Source organism: Octopus bimaculoides, chromosome 4, assembly GCF_001194135.2.
Source record: "Octopus bimaculoides isolate UCB-OBI-ISO-001 chromosome 4, ASM119413v2, whole genome shotgun sequence".
Taxonomy (NCBI): domain Eukaryota; kingdom Metazoa; phylum Mollusca; class Cephalopoda; order Octopoda; family Octopodidae; genus Octopus; species Octopus bimaculoides.
In genome coordinates this window covers 140,325,620-140,337,719 of record NC_068984.1, presented here as the reverse complement: position 1 = coordinate 140,337,719, position 12,100 = coordinate 140,325,620, and the positions used below count along the sequence as shown (strand labels likewise).

Below are 12,100 nucleotides of genomic sequence, written 5' to 3'. Positions count from 1 at the left end.
AAAGAAAAAGAAAAGGAAAGAATCCGCCAAAGAAAACAAAATAAAAAGAATCTCGCGAGACGGATTCGAACCACCGACCTAAGGATAACAGGCATTTAAAGTCAGACTACAGTCCTCCGCTCTACCAACTGAGCTATCGCGAGAACACTTACCAACCTGTCAAATAAATACTAAGACCTGAATTGGCGCAATCCAATCTTGAATATTACTCATTTTCTACTAATTAGCATTAATTAACCGCGCGTCTATTTTATACAGGACTGACAAGACTTATTGAACGACACGAAACGTTTTGTTTCATTTACAGACGACATACAATCACATATGCATACATTAACACACACACACACACACACACACACACTCATACACGCACACCCATACAGACAGTCAAAGAAATTGTGGCTAAGGTACGCAAGGTAGAGCACAGTACGTACCTACTTCTTAATACTCTTTACTCTTTTACTCTTTTACTTGTTTCAGTCATTTGACTGCGGCCATGCTGGAGCACCGCCTTTATAGTCGAGCAAATCGACCCCAGAGCTTATTCTTTGTAAGCCTAGTACTTATTCTATCGGTCTATTTTGCCGAACCGCTAAGTTACGGGGACGTAAACACACCAGCATCGGTTGTCAAGCTGGGGTGGTGGAGGAGACAAACATAGACACATACACATACATATGTATGACGTGCTTCTTTCAGTTTCCGTCTACCAAATCCATTCACAAGGCTTTGATAGGTCCGAAGCTATAGTAGTAGACACCGGTCCAAAGTGACACGCAGTGGGACTGAACCTGGAACTATGAGGTTGGGAAGTAAGCTTTTTATCGCACAGCCACGGTCTGCACCTATTTGCTCATTGTAATTACGCAATTATATTTTATTCAGTTTTCACAAAAAAAAAGCCAGACCCCCCCCTTCCCAACCAGCAAATTCGCTTGCTATGCTTCGCTGGAATTGATTGGTTTTTGTCGATCTGAAAATGGCAAATGAAGAAACACCCGGAAAAATTTGCGACGAATCGATCTATATCTACGGTTTGTCAAATGTGAATGTCGGAGTATCGGCAGAGTAAAATGTCGCCTTTTCAGTCAGTTAATAAACATCCCAGTGCTGCATTAGGGTTTGTGTTGTTATATTATTTCGTACATCTGAAGCAGTCCAATGCATAGAAATAAATAAAATAAATAATAAATAACATATGATGGATGATGTAATAGAAGTGATGTAACCCAGAACAGACAATATAAGGACTGATACATTATATGTAAGCATTGGCTGAGCAGAGTGGCACAGAGAAAGCGTGTGGGTTCTTGACGCAGAGGTCCGTAGGGCAAAACGATACTTTGCGAAGAAATGGATATTATTTTTGATATTTTATATATCGCCACTGATATACTTGTATATATTCCTACAGGGGTGGGTACAAATTAGACTTTGCATTATTTGCATATGTGTCTCAGACCAGCGATTCATTTCGTTTCGTGACGAGTCGAATATGCGATACTGACGAGAGCTAAAACGATATTGAAATATCGATGTCTATCGTTCTATGGCTATCGGCGGAATTTGAACTCAGAACGTAACGACAGACGAAATACCGCTAAGCATTTCGCCCAGCGTGCTAACGTTTCTGCCAGCTCGGCGCCTTAGTGCGTGTGTCTATTATTGGCATAATGAACCTCCCGATATACAACAAAATAATATTTATTCTCTTTCTCAACCAGCACGTATGTATTATATATAATGCTCCACGGCTCGGCTGTTTGAGAAAAGTTTACGAACCAAAATACTGAGTAAAAAAAAAAAAAAATGAAAAAAGCCTTACTCTCGCGAGACGGATTCGAACCACCGACCTAAGGATGTCAGATTTTTCAGTTACTACTACAGTCCTCCGCTCTACCAACTGAGCTATCGCGAGAACAATTGCAAACCTGTCAAATAGGCCTTAAGACTGAATAGATACAATCTTCTCTTGGACTTTATACATTTTATATTTACAGTCACACACACACACACACACACACACACACACACACACACACACACACACACACACACACACACACACACACACATGCAGACCGACGATGGAATCGTTCTCCGGGTGGAGAACAGTACATACCTGCTTCTTAATTTCCAGATTATTTGTTGTATTTGGTCAATATCTACGAATGCAGACAATTATTTTGTTTATTATAATTACTCGTGCATATTTTATTCAATCCTCATAAGAAAACACAACTAGCAAACTCGCTTGCTATGCTGCGCTGCGGAAACATTTACAGAATTGATTTGCGTCTGGTTGATCAGACAATGGCGAATGAATTGACATAATTGACATCCAGAAAAGTTTGCAATGCATAGATTTATGCGTATGGTTTGTCAGATGCGAAGGTCGGTGTATCGGCAGGGTAAAATGTCGCCTTTTCAGTTCGTAAATTAATATCCCATTGCTGCAGCAGGAATTGTGTATTTACTATGCTTTCTACACTTGAGACAGTTCAATACATAGAAATATATAAAATGAATAATAAATGACATATGATGGATGATGCAATAGAAGTGATATAACCCAGAACAGAAAATATTAGAAATGATACATTATATGTAAGCATTGGCTGAACAGAGTGGCGCAGTAGAAGCTGCGCTGGGACCATGATCCGGAAGTCCATAGGCCGAAACTACAATCTGCTATTTTTGATATTCATACATCGCCAACCACGTATTCCACAGGGATAGGCGTGTATTAACACAGAGGTAGGCACTAATTATATCATGCAATTGAAATTTATACATGTTTAAGGGTTCACCAACTAACAGACGTACATGAAAACGGTGAGCTGGCAGAATCGTTAGCACGCCGGGCGAAATGCTTAGCGGTATTTCGTCTGCCGCTACGTTCTGAGTTCAAATTCCGCCGAGGTCGACTTTGCCTTTCATCCTTTCGGGGTCGATTAAATAAGTACCAGTTACGCACTGGGGTCGATATAATCGACTTAATCCGTTTGTCTGTCCTTGTTTGTCCCCTCTGTGTGTAGCCCGTTGTGGGCAGTAAAGAAATAAGACGTACATGGAAACCTAAATAGCGGAGTGGGACAAATGAGAGAGAGAGAGAGAGAGAGAGAATGTCTTGTTAAAGGTTTAAAGGTAAATAAAATTGTGTTAAGTGTTCACACCTGTAATTGAAGAGTCGTATATTTTAAACATGAAAATAAAAATGTTGGTCGACGGAGGGCGATTTTGATTTTGTGATTTGCAATTCACATCATGTAATAACAAAAGAATAAGGGGGAAAAATACAGCGGTCTAGTGGAAGAAAACGATAAAATATCAGACATTTTTCTTTAAAATAAAATTTAAAAAACCTCTGGGATTGATTTGTTTGATTAAAACCCTTCAAAGCGGTGCTCTAGCATGGCCGCAGTCCAATGACTGAAGCAAGCAAAAAATACTTCTCGTGAGACGGATTCAAATTGCAGCATTTCTTATAATGAAACCTTTTCTCATTTGGGGGAAACATAATGTCAAGAAAATTACCAAGGTTTCAGCTAAAAAGATTCGTGATTTTCGAGTCAAAAGTTTGCTGAATAACCGTATTGTTGAGTATTGCGTCTTTGTAAAGAATTTCAGTGTTGAGATATTGATACAACCATTTTGATGTGATAGAGAGAGGAGTGGTATCGTTTGTTAATTCTCAGATGTTCTTGAATGTTTATCCTTCCATGCACACACCTATCAGCGTTTCAGCATTTCTATTGGTATTTTAAAATACATTACTTTTTCATTTATTAAGTGCTGTCGATATTTTGTCTATGTAAACTCCACTCAATACAACTTTCTACAATTCTAAAATATTTGCTGAAAGTTCATCAAATCACCTCCTTAGGATAAACATTCAATTATTAAACAAGACAAATTGAAGGTGGCCCAAAAGTCACTAGACCATTTCAAGATGTAATAACATTTAAAAAAATTTATTCTTTCAGTTGTCTAGAACAAAATGGTGACCGTTTGAAGGACGTAATTTTTGAAAATTAATTAAAAAGTTTTCCAAGATTTATTATTTATAAAAAAGGAAAATAATAAATGTGAATATTTAATAAATAAAAGGGTTATTATATTTTGAAATGGTCTAGTGACTTTTGGGCCACCCTATATATATGAATTTTCTTTCTTTGGTTGAAATAGTGCAGAGACTGCTAACACGATTTTGAAATTGAGCTTGTCTTTATAATAGGATAAAGAACGGATTTTTATTCAGCCGGTTGGCTAATTGCAACATCAGTTATTTTTCAATCTGTTTTTGTAAACCAGTGACAACGGATTTTATCTTAGCATGCGGTTGCTAGTGGGTACATGCTACTGACGAAGCCCCAAATGGCAGAAATGCGTGTGTAGTATTTCTCCCACAACTGGTGGACGATTCTCGTCTGCTACAGATATATTTTATGTTATTTAATACTGTACATCTATAAAGGATACTACCTCAAGATGAATACCACAGTTAATCTGACTTGCTATGATGTATCTGCATTAAGTATAATACACAGATTGCTAAATATTTTGACATCTACTACTACTACTACTACTACTACTACTACTACTGCTGCTGCTGCTGCTGCTGCTGCTGCTGCTGCTGCTGCTGCTGCTACTACTACTACTACTACTACTACTACTACTACTACTACTACTACTACTACTACTACCCCTTCTCGCTCTCTTTGCCCTATAAACGTCTCTCTTGTAAATGTCATTTATCGAATCCGCCTTGAAGCAACAACTTTAAATACTCCAGACATTCGCTAATTACATCAGCTAATTACATCAGCTAATTACACAAAGAAAAGTTGACACTAAGATTTTATAATTCCGCACCTTCTTTTTCTGACAGCAGCCAAAATTAGTCAAACTATGTCTTGTAAATAAGTTTTCAGGTATTTAAAAAAAAACACGTAGAATGGTAAAAAGTTTGCGTCCCAACCACATGGGTTTCGGATTCAGTCCCACCGCGTGGCACCTTGGGCAAGTGTCTTCTACAAAAAAGGCTAGGCCTGGTCGAACAGACCTGTAATGGTTTCTGAAAAACAGCCAGTAATTGTAACAGGAAAGAATTAGGTTTGATAACATCAATAATACTTTATTTCATCGCCCCGGAAGGATGAAAGATAAAGTTGACTTCGGCTGGATTTGAACGCAGAACGTAAAACTGGAAGAGCAGAGGTATCAATATAACCAAAAACATTTCATTTGTATCTCATCTTTTCGTATATCCAAGACTTCCTTTTCTATTATATTCTTTTCTTTCTAAGACGCGCAGAACGTGTATGGTTTTTATCTTTATTACCGGCAAATAGCCTAAAAAAAGAGGGGACACCACAAGGACAGACAACACAAAACGTGGGGTAAATAAAATGAATGATGAATACGTAATGAAATTTCTTACAGATGGAAAGATGTAATGGCTTACAAGCTCCCCAAAGTTCGCAGTGGGACTGAACCCGGAACCATGTGATTAGTAAACAAGCTACTTACCACACAGCCACTCCTGCGCCTATGTAAAGATAGATTGGCCACGGCTGGAATGCCGTTGATTAGGGCCGACCGTGGGGCAAAACTATAACACAGACCTTTCTATGTTCGACACATTCAAAATTAAGTACCAGACACACTTTAAAAAAATGTAGATCTGTTCGATTAAAAGGCAAACCGCGGTCCAGTGACTGAAAGTAAAAAAAAAAAATAGATAAAGAAACAAACGATATATAAACAGAAGATATAAAAAAATAAGTAAAAGATATTTCAAATAAAAAAGAGGAATCTCGCGAGACGGATTCGAACCATCGACCTAAGGATAACAGCTAAGTATATCACCACTACAGTCCTCCGCTCTACCAACTGAGCTATCGCGAGAACCTGCAGGTGGCATTAACATTTAACGTAGTGTTGTTACCCGTCAGTCATAAATCTGTTTTGTTGTAACACTTAATAAACAAGTTCCGTGTGAGAAATAAACAGCGTGAATGCATTTGCATTTAGCATAAATTACACTTCACAATATTTATCTTCCACTGAAAACAAAGGGATTTACGTTTGATCAGTCAATCACAATTCGATAATCAGTATTCGAACCGCTTTTTATTCAGTACTTTCATCAAAACAATGTGTTTTTAGAAAGCCGTATCCTCAAAGTTTTTTACGTCGTTGCTAATAAACCATTAATCATCTGAACGCCGGTCAATATTTTAGGATTAAACAGGAGTTATGTCCCTTCTAAAACCAGGCATGTTTAAACGTAAGGGGAAACAGCGAGTTGGCGGAATCAATGGGATCGATGTAATTGACTTGCCTCCACCTCTGAAGAATCGCTGGCCTTGTGCTCTGCAACGGACCGGCATCCCTTCAAGGGATCTTACGATACCAGTGCCAAAGCTGCCACTTAAACCACGTGTGTTTTTTTATTTACATCACATCGGCCTTTTCCGTAAAAGGGTTTTAGGGTTAGGATTAGGGTTACGGTTACGGTTAGTGAAAACGCCGATGTTACGGTTACGGAAAAGGCCGATGTGATCTAAATAAGCAGTAACCCAAACCCTAACCCTAAAACCCTTTTATGGAAAAGGCCGATGTGATGTAAATAAACACACGTAGGTTAAGTGACAACTTTGGCACTGGTATCGTAAGTTCGTCACATAAGGCGCTCTAAGTAAGACGACAAATTGGCGGAATCGTTAGCACATCGGACGGAATTGTTTAGCGGCATTACTTCTAGAGTTGTACGTTTTGAGTTCAGATCCCGTCCGGTCAGTTTCGGTTTTTTATTCTTTCAAAGTCGATAAAATAAAGTACCATTCAAGTACTAAGGTCGGTGTCATCGACTTGCCCCTGTCCTCGGAATCGTTGGCGTTGAACTTTGTAACAGACCGGTGACCTTTTCAGGGATATTGTGATGTTGGTTACGTATACGCCGCGGAAACCGAGTAACCGGATAAGCAGCCTTATGAGTTCGGTCAATATAGAGATCCTCACCCGAGAACAAAAAAGAGAAATTAACCAGCTTGGCGGGTGTTAACAAGTGTGTGGAAAACGAATAAAAAAAAAAAAAAAAATGCGCGCTGACGACCCTGGGTGGGGGACTTTTGTGGTTCAACGTAATATTTTTACAGAAACTTTTGCAGGTACAATGTATAACCATTTTATTTCTTGAAATTTTCAGCTAACATTGACAGTTTAATTCTTGTTCAACATCTTAACCAAAGTGAATAGATGACTCATCTATGTACTCTGATCTTAACATGGGGCCCCTAAACCGCAGAGGCTCCCAACGACCGCTTAGCGACTGCCCTGGGGCCAAGAATACCAGAGGTCTTCACGGCCACAGCCTCGACCATAAACTTGTCGGAGAGCGACCGATATTTAGACAGCTTGCTTTTCTCAGTCTGACGAACAGCGGAGCCAAGGCTGGCAGCCGACTGCACCAAATTGCTGCTGGAGACGGTGTCACAGCATATGGCATTCCAGACGGTGCTTGCCCAAGGTACCACACAGTGGGACTGAACCCGGAGCCATGTGATTGGGAATCAAGCTTCTTTCAACACAGCCACGCCATACATCCATTATGATACATCAAATAATCCCTTTCTACTATAGGCACTAAATTTGAAAATTAGGGGCAGGAGATGAGTCAATTACATCGATACTAGTGTTCAACTGGTACTTAATTTATCAATCTCGAAAGGCGCAGGAGTGGCTGTGTGGTAAGTAGCTTGCTTACCAACCACATGGTTCTGGGTTCAGTTCCACTGCGTGGCACCCTGGGCAAGTGTCTTCTACTATAGCCTCGGGCCGAGCAAAGCCTTGTGAGTGGATTTGGTAGACGGAAACTGAAAGAAGCCTGTCGTATATATATGTATATATATATATATATATATATATATGTATGTGTGTGTGTGTGTGTCTGTCTGTATGTGTGTCTGTGTTTGTCCCCCCAACTTCGCTTGACAACCGATGCTGGTGTGTTTACGTCCCCGTAACTTAGCGGTTCGGCAAAAAGAGCCGATAGAATAATTACTAGGCTTACAAAGAATAAGTCCTGGGGTCGATTTACTCGACTAAAGGCAGTGCTCCAGCATGGCCGCAGTCAAACGACTGAAACGAGTAAGTAAAAAGACAAAAGGCGACCATGAAGGGCGGATACATCAGATAATGACCGAGTGAAGTCTGTTTCCCCGACAACGTAAACACCGACGAACACTGACGAACACTTACGATCACTGACGAACACACGCATATACGCACACGCGCGCACTCATATGCGTACATAAACACACATATGCGCACATAAAGAAACACACACATCAATACATACAAAGGCACATAGGATATGTGACAGCAACTTTGTATTATCGTCGCCCTGGCGCAAATAAACACACACACACACACACACACACACATACACACACACATGGATGCAGATATACAAATAATTACGTACACACATACATATACTCATAGACAGATACACACTAGCACATAACTGCTCATTTAGATACAAACGCACACACACACACACATACGCATGCGCATAGTTAGATATGCACTCATACGCGCGCCTGTAAAACCGGAGCTGAATAAGCCTACCCTCCCTATCCTTCCTCTATATATTCACACACAGCGTTATAAATAATCTTACCTCTTCCTCCTCCTCCTCTCTCACAACTATCAATCAGCTGAAGCGTTATCTTCACGTTTCTTTATGACTACACTATTTAGGTGGCTTAGGTTGTGTGTCTCGCGATAGCTCAGTTGGTAGAGCGGAGGACTGTAGTGTGGTTAATCATGGCTGTTATCCTTAGGTCGGTGGTTCGAATCCGTCTCGCGAGATTCCTTTTTTTTTTTGTTTTTGTTTGACTCGATCGACGATATGGGAGAAAATTCGGTTAATGTTTAATTATTTATCACCAATAAGATTATTTTAGACGTGCGGAGAACTTCAGTATGATAATTCATGTCTGTCATCCGTTGGTTGGTGGTTCGAATCTCTCTCACGAGATTCGTGTCTTTTTTGTTTTTTAATAAAGATATATTTCTTTTATCTTTTACGCGTTTTGGTCGTTGGACTGCGACCATGCTGGAACAACCCACTCTACTGTTTTTTAAGTGTGGTACTGTTTTATCGGATTTTTGCCGAATCACCAAGTCACGGGGATGTAAACAAACCAACTGTGGTTGTAAATCGGTGGTGGGACGGTACACACACACACACACACACACACACACACACACACACACACACACTTCATAAATGTTTTGAGAGATATGAACTAAATCGTTTAAACGGTGGAACTCGAAGTAGATAAAGCTATAAATAAGGCTTTCAAATTTTGGGACACGGCCAGCGATTTCAAGGGATGGAGGAGTAAGTCGATTACATCGACGGTAGTGCTCAACTCGTACTTATTTTATCAACCCCGAAAGGATGAAAGGCAAAGTTAACCTTGGCGGAATTTGAACTCAGAACCTGGAGGGTTGGCAGTTATGCCGGTTAAGTGCGAAAGCTATAAATAGTAACATGTAGAATGTTGGGGGTAAAACCATCCCATACATTAATATAAAAAAAATTAAAAAAAAAACCTGAATCTCGCGAGACGGATTCGAACCACCGACCTAAGGATAACAGACATGAATTGATACACTACAGTCCTCCGCTCTACCAACTGAGCTATCGCGAGACACGGAAACTAGCTGTGTAAAATACTTTAGTCATAAGAACTGTTAACAGCAGCTGATTTCTTGCGTGAGAAGAGAAACACGGAGAGGAGAAGGAAGAGTGATATGGAGAGAAGGAGTCGGCCTCACTATGACTCTGTGTGCGTGCGAGCGCGTATGTGTGTGTGTGTGTGTGTGAGAGAGAGAGAGTGAGTGAGTGATAGTGGGAGTTCTGACACCCATGTTTGTGTCTCTGCCTTTATGTTTATTCTGACCACGTGTGTGTCTGTGCGTCTTTGTAACAGTGTTTTTGTTAAATTGTAAATAAGTTTAAAGGTTTTAGAAAAAGGCAGCAGATGGTGGTGACTGGTAGAATCGTTGGAGCGCCAAACGAAATGCTTTGCGGTTGTTTACTTACGCGGTAATCTGGCAGAATTGTAAGCAAACATGCTTGGCGGTATTTCGTCTGTCTCTACGTTCTGAGTTCAAATTCCGCCGAGGTCGACTTTGCCTTTCATCCTTTCGGGGTCGATAAATTAGGTACCAACTGAGCACTGGGGTCGATGTAATCAACTGGACTTCCCCTCCCCCAAGATTTCAGGCCTTGTGCCTAGAGTAGTAAGGATGATTTATTTAGGCGGATCTCGTTAAATTTTTATGTTCAGAACAAAAATGGCGTGGATATAACTTTTCTAGTCATGTTTTGTTTCCGCAGTCGATGTAACAGAATAACAGCTGAATACATGCTACACATGTGAAGTTAAGGCTACTGTTGGTTAGAATAATAGCTTGGCACTTGTGTACTGAGACCGACAGATAGACAGACAGACAGCTAGACATATACATGGAGAAAGAAGCTGACAGATAGACACCTGCCAGTATAAGCTAGATTGACAATCCTTTAGACTGCTGTACAAAGACAGATCAACGAACGGATACCTGTATATACATAACTACCTGTATATATAGACTGTCAGATAGACACCTGTTCATTCAGGGAACGATAGACAGCCAGATATTTGTATACATCGGCAGAAGCAAAAGAATGGCCGGCTCCAGGTACAGGCACCTCGGACAGCCGCTCGGGGGCGCCATGGGCTTTTTAGTCTGCATTTTCAGTTTTCCTCTCTGTGAAAGTTTACAAAAATTATACTTGTAAGGGCGCCGAAGTTCAGCTTGCCCGTGGCACCGGCAACCTTAGGGCCGGCCCTGGTCAAAAGAGTTGCCTGTATACTTAAACAGACTGATAAATACATACCTGCATATAGATAGCTAGATAAAACGAGAGAGAGACGGACAGAAAGAAAGAGAGAAAGAGAGAGGGGCAGGACGATAAATAGACAGAGATAGACTGACAGATGGACAAACAGATTGAAGGATAAAATAGAAAGGTTTCCGAGTTTTTCCTAAACATTGCTATACTTCGTCTCCGTTTCCTTAAATGTCTTCCAAACTAACATATTCCCTCCTCCCCTCTAAATCTTCCATTATTCCACTCTCCTCCTCCTCCTCCTCCTCCTCCTCCTACTCCTCCTCACTATTTCCCTCGCTCACATAATACCAAACAGTTGGCGTAGTTTTAACTTCACATTTCTTATGACTAAACTATTTGAGAACCACTGATTCCGTGTCTCGCGATAGCTCAGTTGGTAGAGCGGAGGACTGTAGTTGGTAATTAAACTTCTGACATCCTTAGGTCGATGGTTCGAATCCGTCTCGCGAGATTCTTAATTTTTTTTTAATTTTTAAAAATTTTTATTTTTTTTGCTGAGCTAAACCGTTGAGAAGTATTTCGTTATTTCTCTTTATGCTTTGAGTTCCAATTCTACGAAAGACGGCTTCAACTTTAATAGTTGTGGTGTTGTAACGAAGGGAATCGCTAGAATTGATTTCTCCAAAGGGCGCAATGCTTCTTTAAACGTGCCATATAATCCCTCATAACTCTTTTATTTTTGGGAATCTTCATATCAAACAAAGAAAAAAAAAAATTCGTAATTTGACACCCCACTTCCATACTAAGTGTGTGCGTGTGTGTGTGTGTGAGAGAGAGAGAGGGGGGAGGGAGAGAGAAAGAGAGAGAGGGAGAGAGCGAAAGAGATAGGAGGGAGATAAACAAACAGAGATAGATAGATAGATAGATAGATAGAGACACACAAGTTTCTAGGTTTTTCCTAAACACTGCTATATTCCGTCCCCGTTTCCTTACATATCTTACATACTAACATTCCCCCTCCCCTCTAAAACTTTCCTTATTCCACTTACCTCCTCCTCCATAATACCAAACAGCTGGCGTAATTTTAACTTCACATTTCTTATGACTAAACTATTTCAGAATTTTTGTTTCCGTGTCTCGCGATAGCTCAGTTGGTAGAGCGGAGGACTGTAGTTTGTT

The 12,100-nt window shown here is 40.3% G+C and overlaps 6 non-coding genes across 6 annotated transcripts; 2 read left to right on the top strand and 4 right to left on the bottom strand.

Moving 5' to 3' along the window:
* Nucleotides 1–50: 50 nt before the first annotated feature.
* Nucleotides 51–143, bottom strand: Trnay-gua (transfer RNA tyrosine (anticodon GUA)). The gene is made up of 2 exons: nt 107–143; nt 51–86 (listed from the first exon to the last, which is right to left on the bottom strand). It is a non-coding gene; the product is annotated as a tRNA-Tyr (tRNA).
* A 1,685-nt stretch (nt 144–1,828) lies between these two features.
* Nucleotides 1,829–1,921, bottom strand: Trnay-gua (transfer RNA tyrosine (anticodon GUA)). Its single transcript has 2 exons — nt 1,885–1,921; nt 1,829–1,864 (listed from the first exon to the last, which is right to left on the bottom strand). It is a non-coding gene; the product is annotated as a tRNA-Tyr (tRNA).
* A 3,899-nt stretch (nt 1,922–5,820) lies between these two features.
* Trnay-gua (transfer RNA tyrosine (anticodon GUA)) lies at nt 5,821–5,913 on the bottom strand. The gene is made up of 2 exons: nt 5,877–5,913; nt 5,821–5,856 (listed from the first exon to the last, which is right to left on the bottom strand). It is a non-coding gene; the product is annotated as a tRNA-Tyr (tRNA).
* A 2,877-nt stretch (nt 5,914–8,790) lies between these two features.
* Trnay-gua (transfer RNA tyrosine (anticodon GUA)) lies at nt 8,791–8,883 on the top strand. Its single transcript has 2 exons — nt 8,791–8,827; nt 8,848–8,883. It is a non-coding gene; the product is annotated as a tRNA-Tyr (tRNA).
* Nucleotides 8,884–9,638: 755 nt separating this feature from the next.
* Trnay-gua (transfer RNA tyrosine (anticodon GUA)) lies at nt 9,639–9,731 on the bottom strand. Its single transcript has 2 exons — nt 9,695–9,731; nt 9,639–9,674 (listed from the first exon to the last, which is right to left on the bottom strand). It is a non-coding gene; the product is annotated as a tRNA-Tyr (tRNA).
* A 1,608-nt stretch (nt 9,732–11,339) lies between these two features.
* Trnay-gua (transfer RNA tyrosine (anticodon GUA)) lies at nt 11,340–11,432 on the top strand. Its single transcript has 2 exons — nt 11,340–11,376; nt 11,397–11,432. It is a non-coding gene; the product is annotated as a tRNA-Tyr (tRNA).
* The last annotated feature ends 668 nt before the right edge of the window (nt 11,433–12,100 follow it).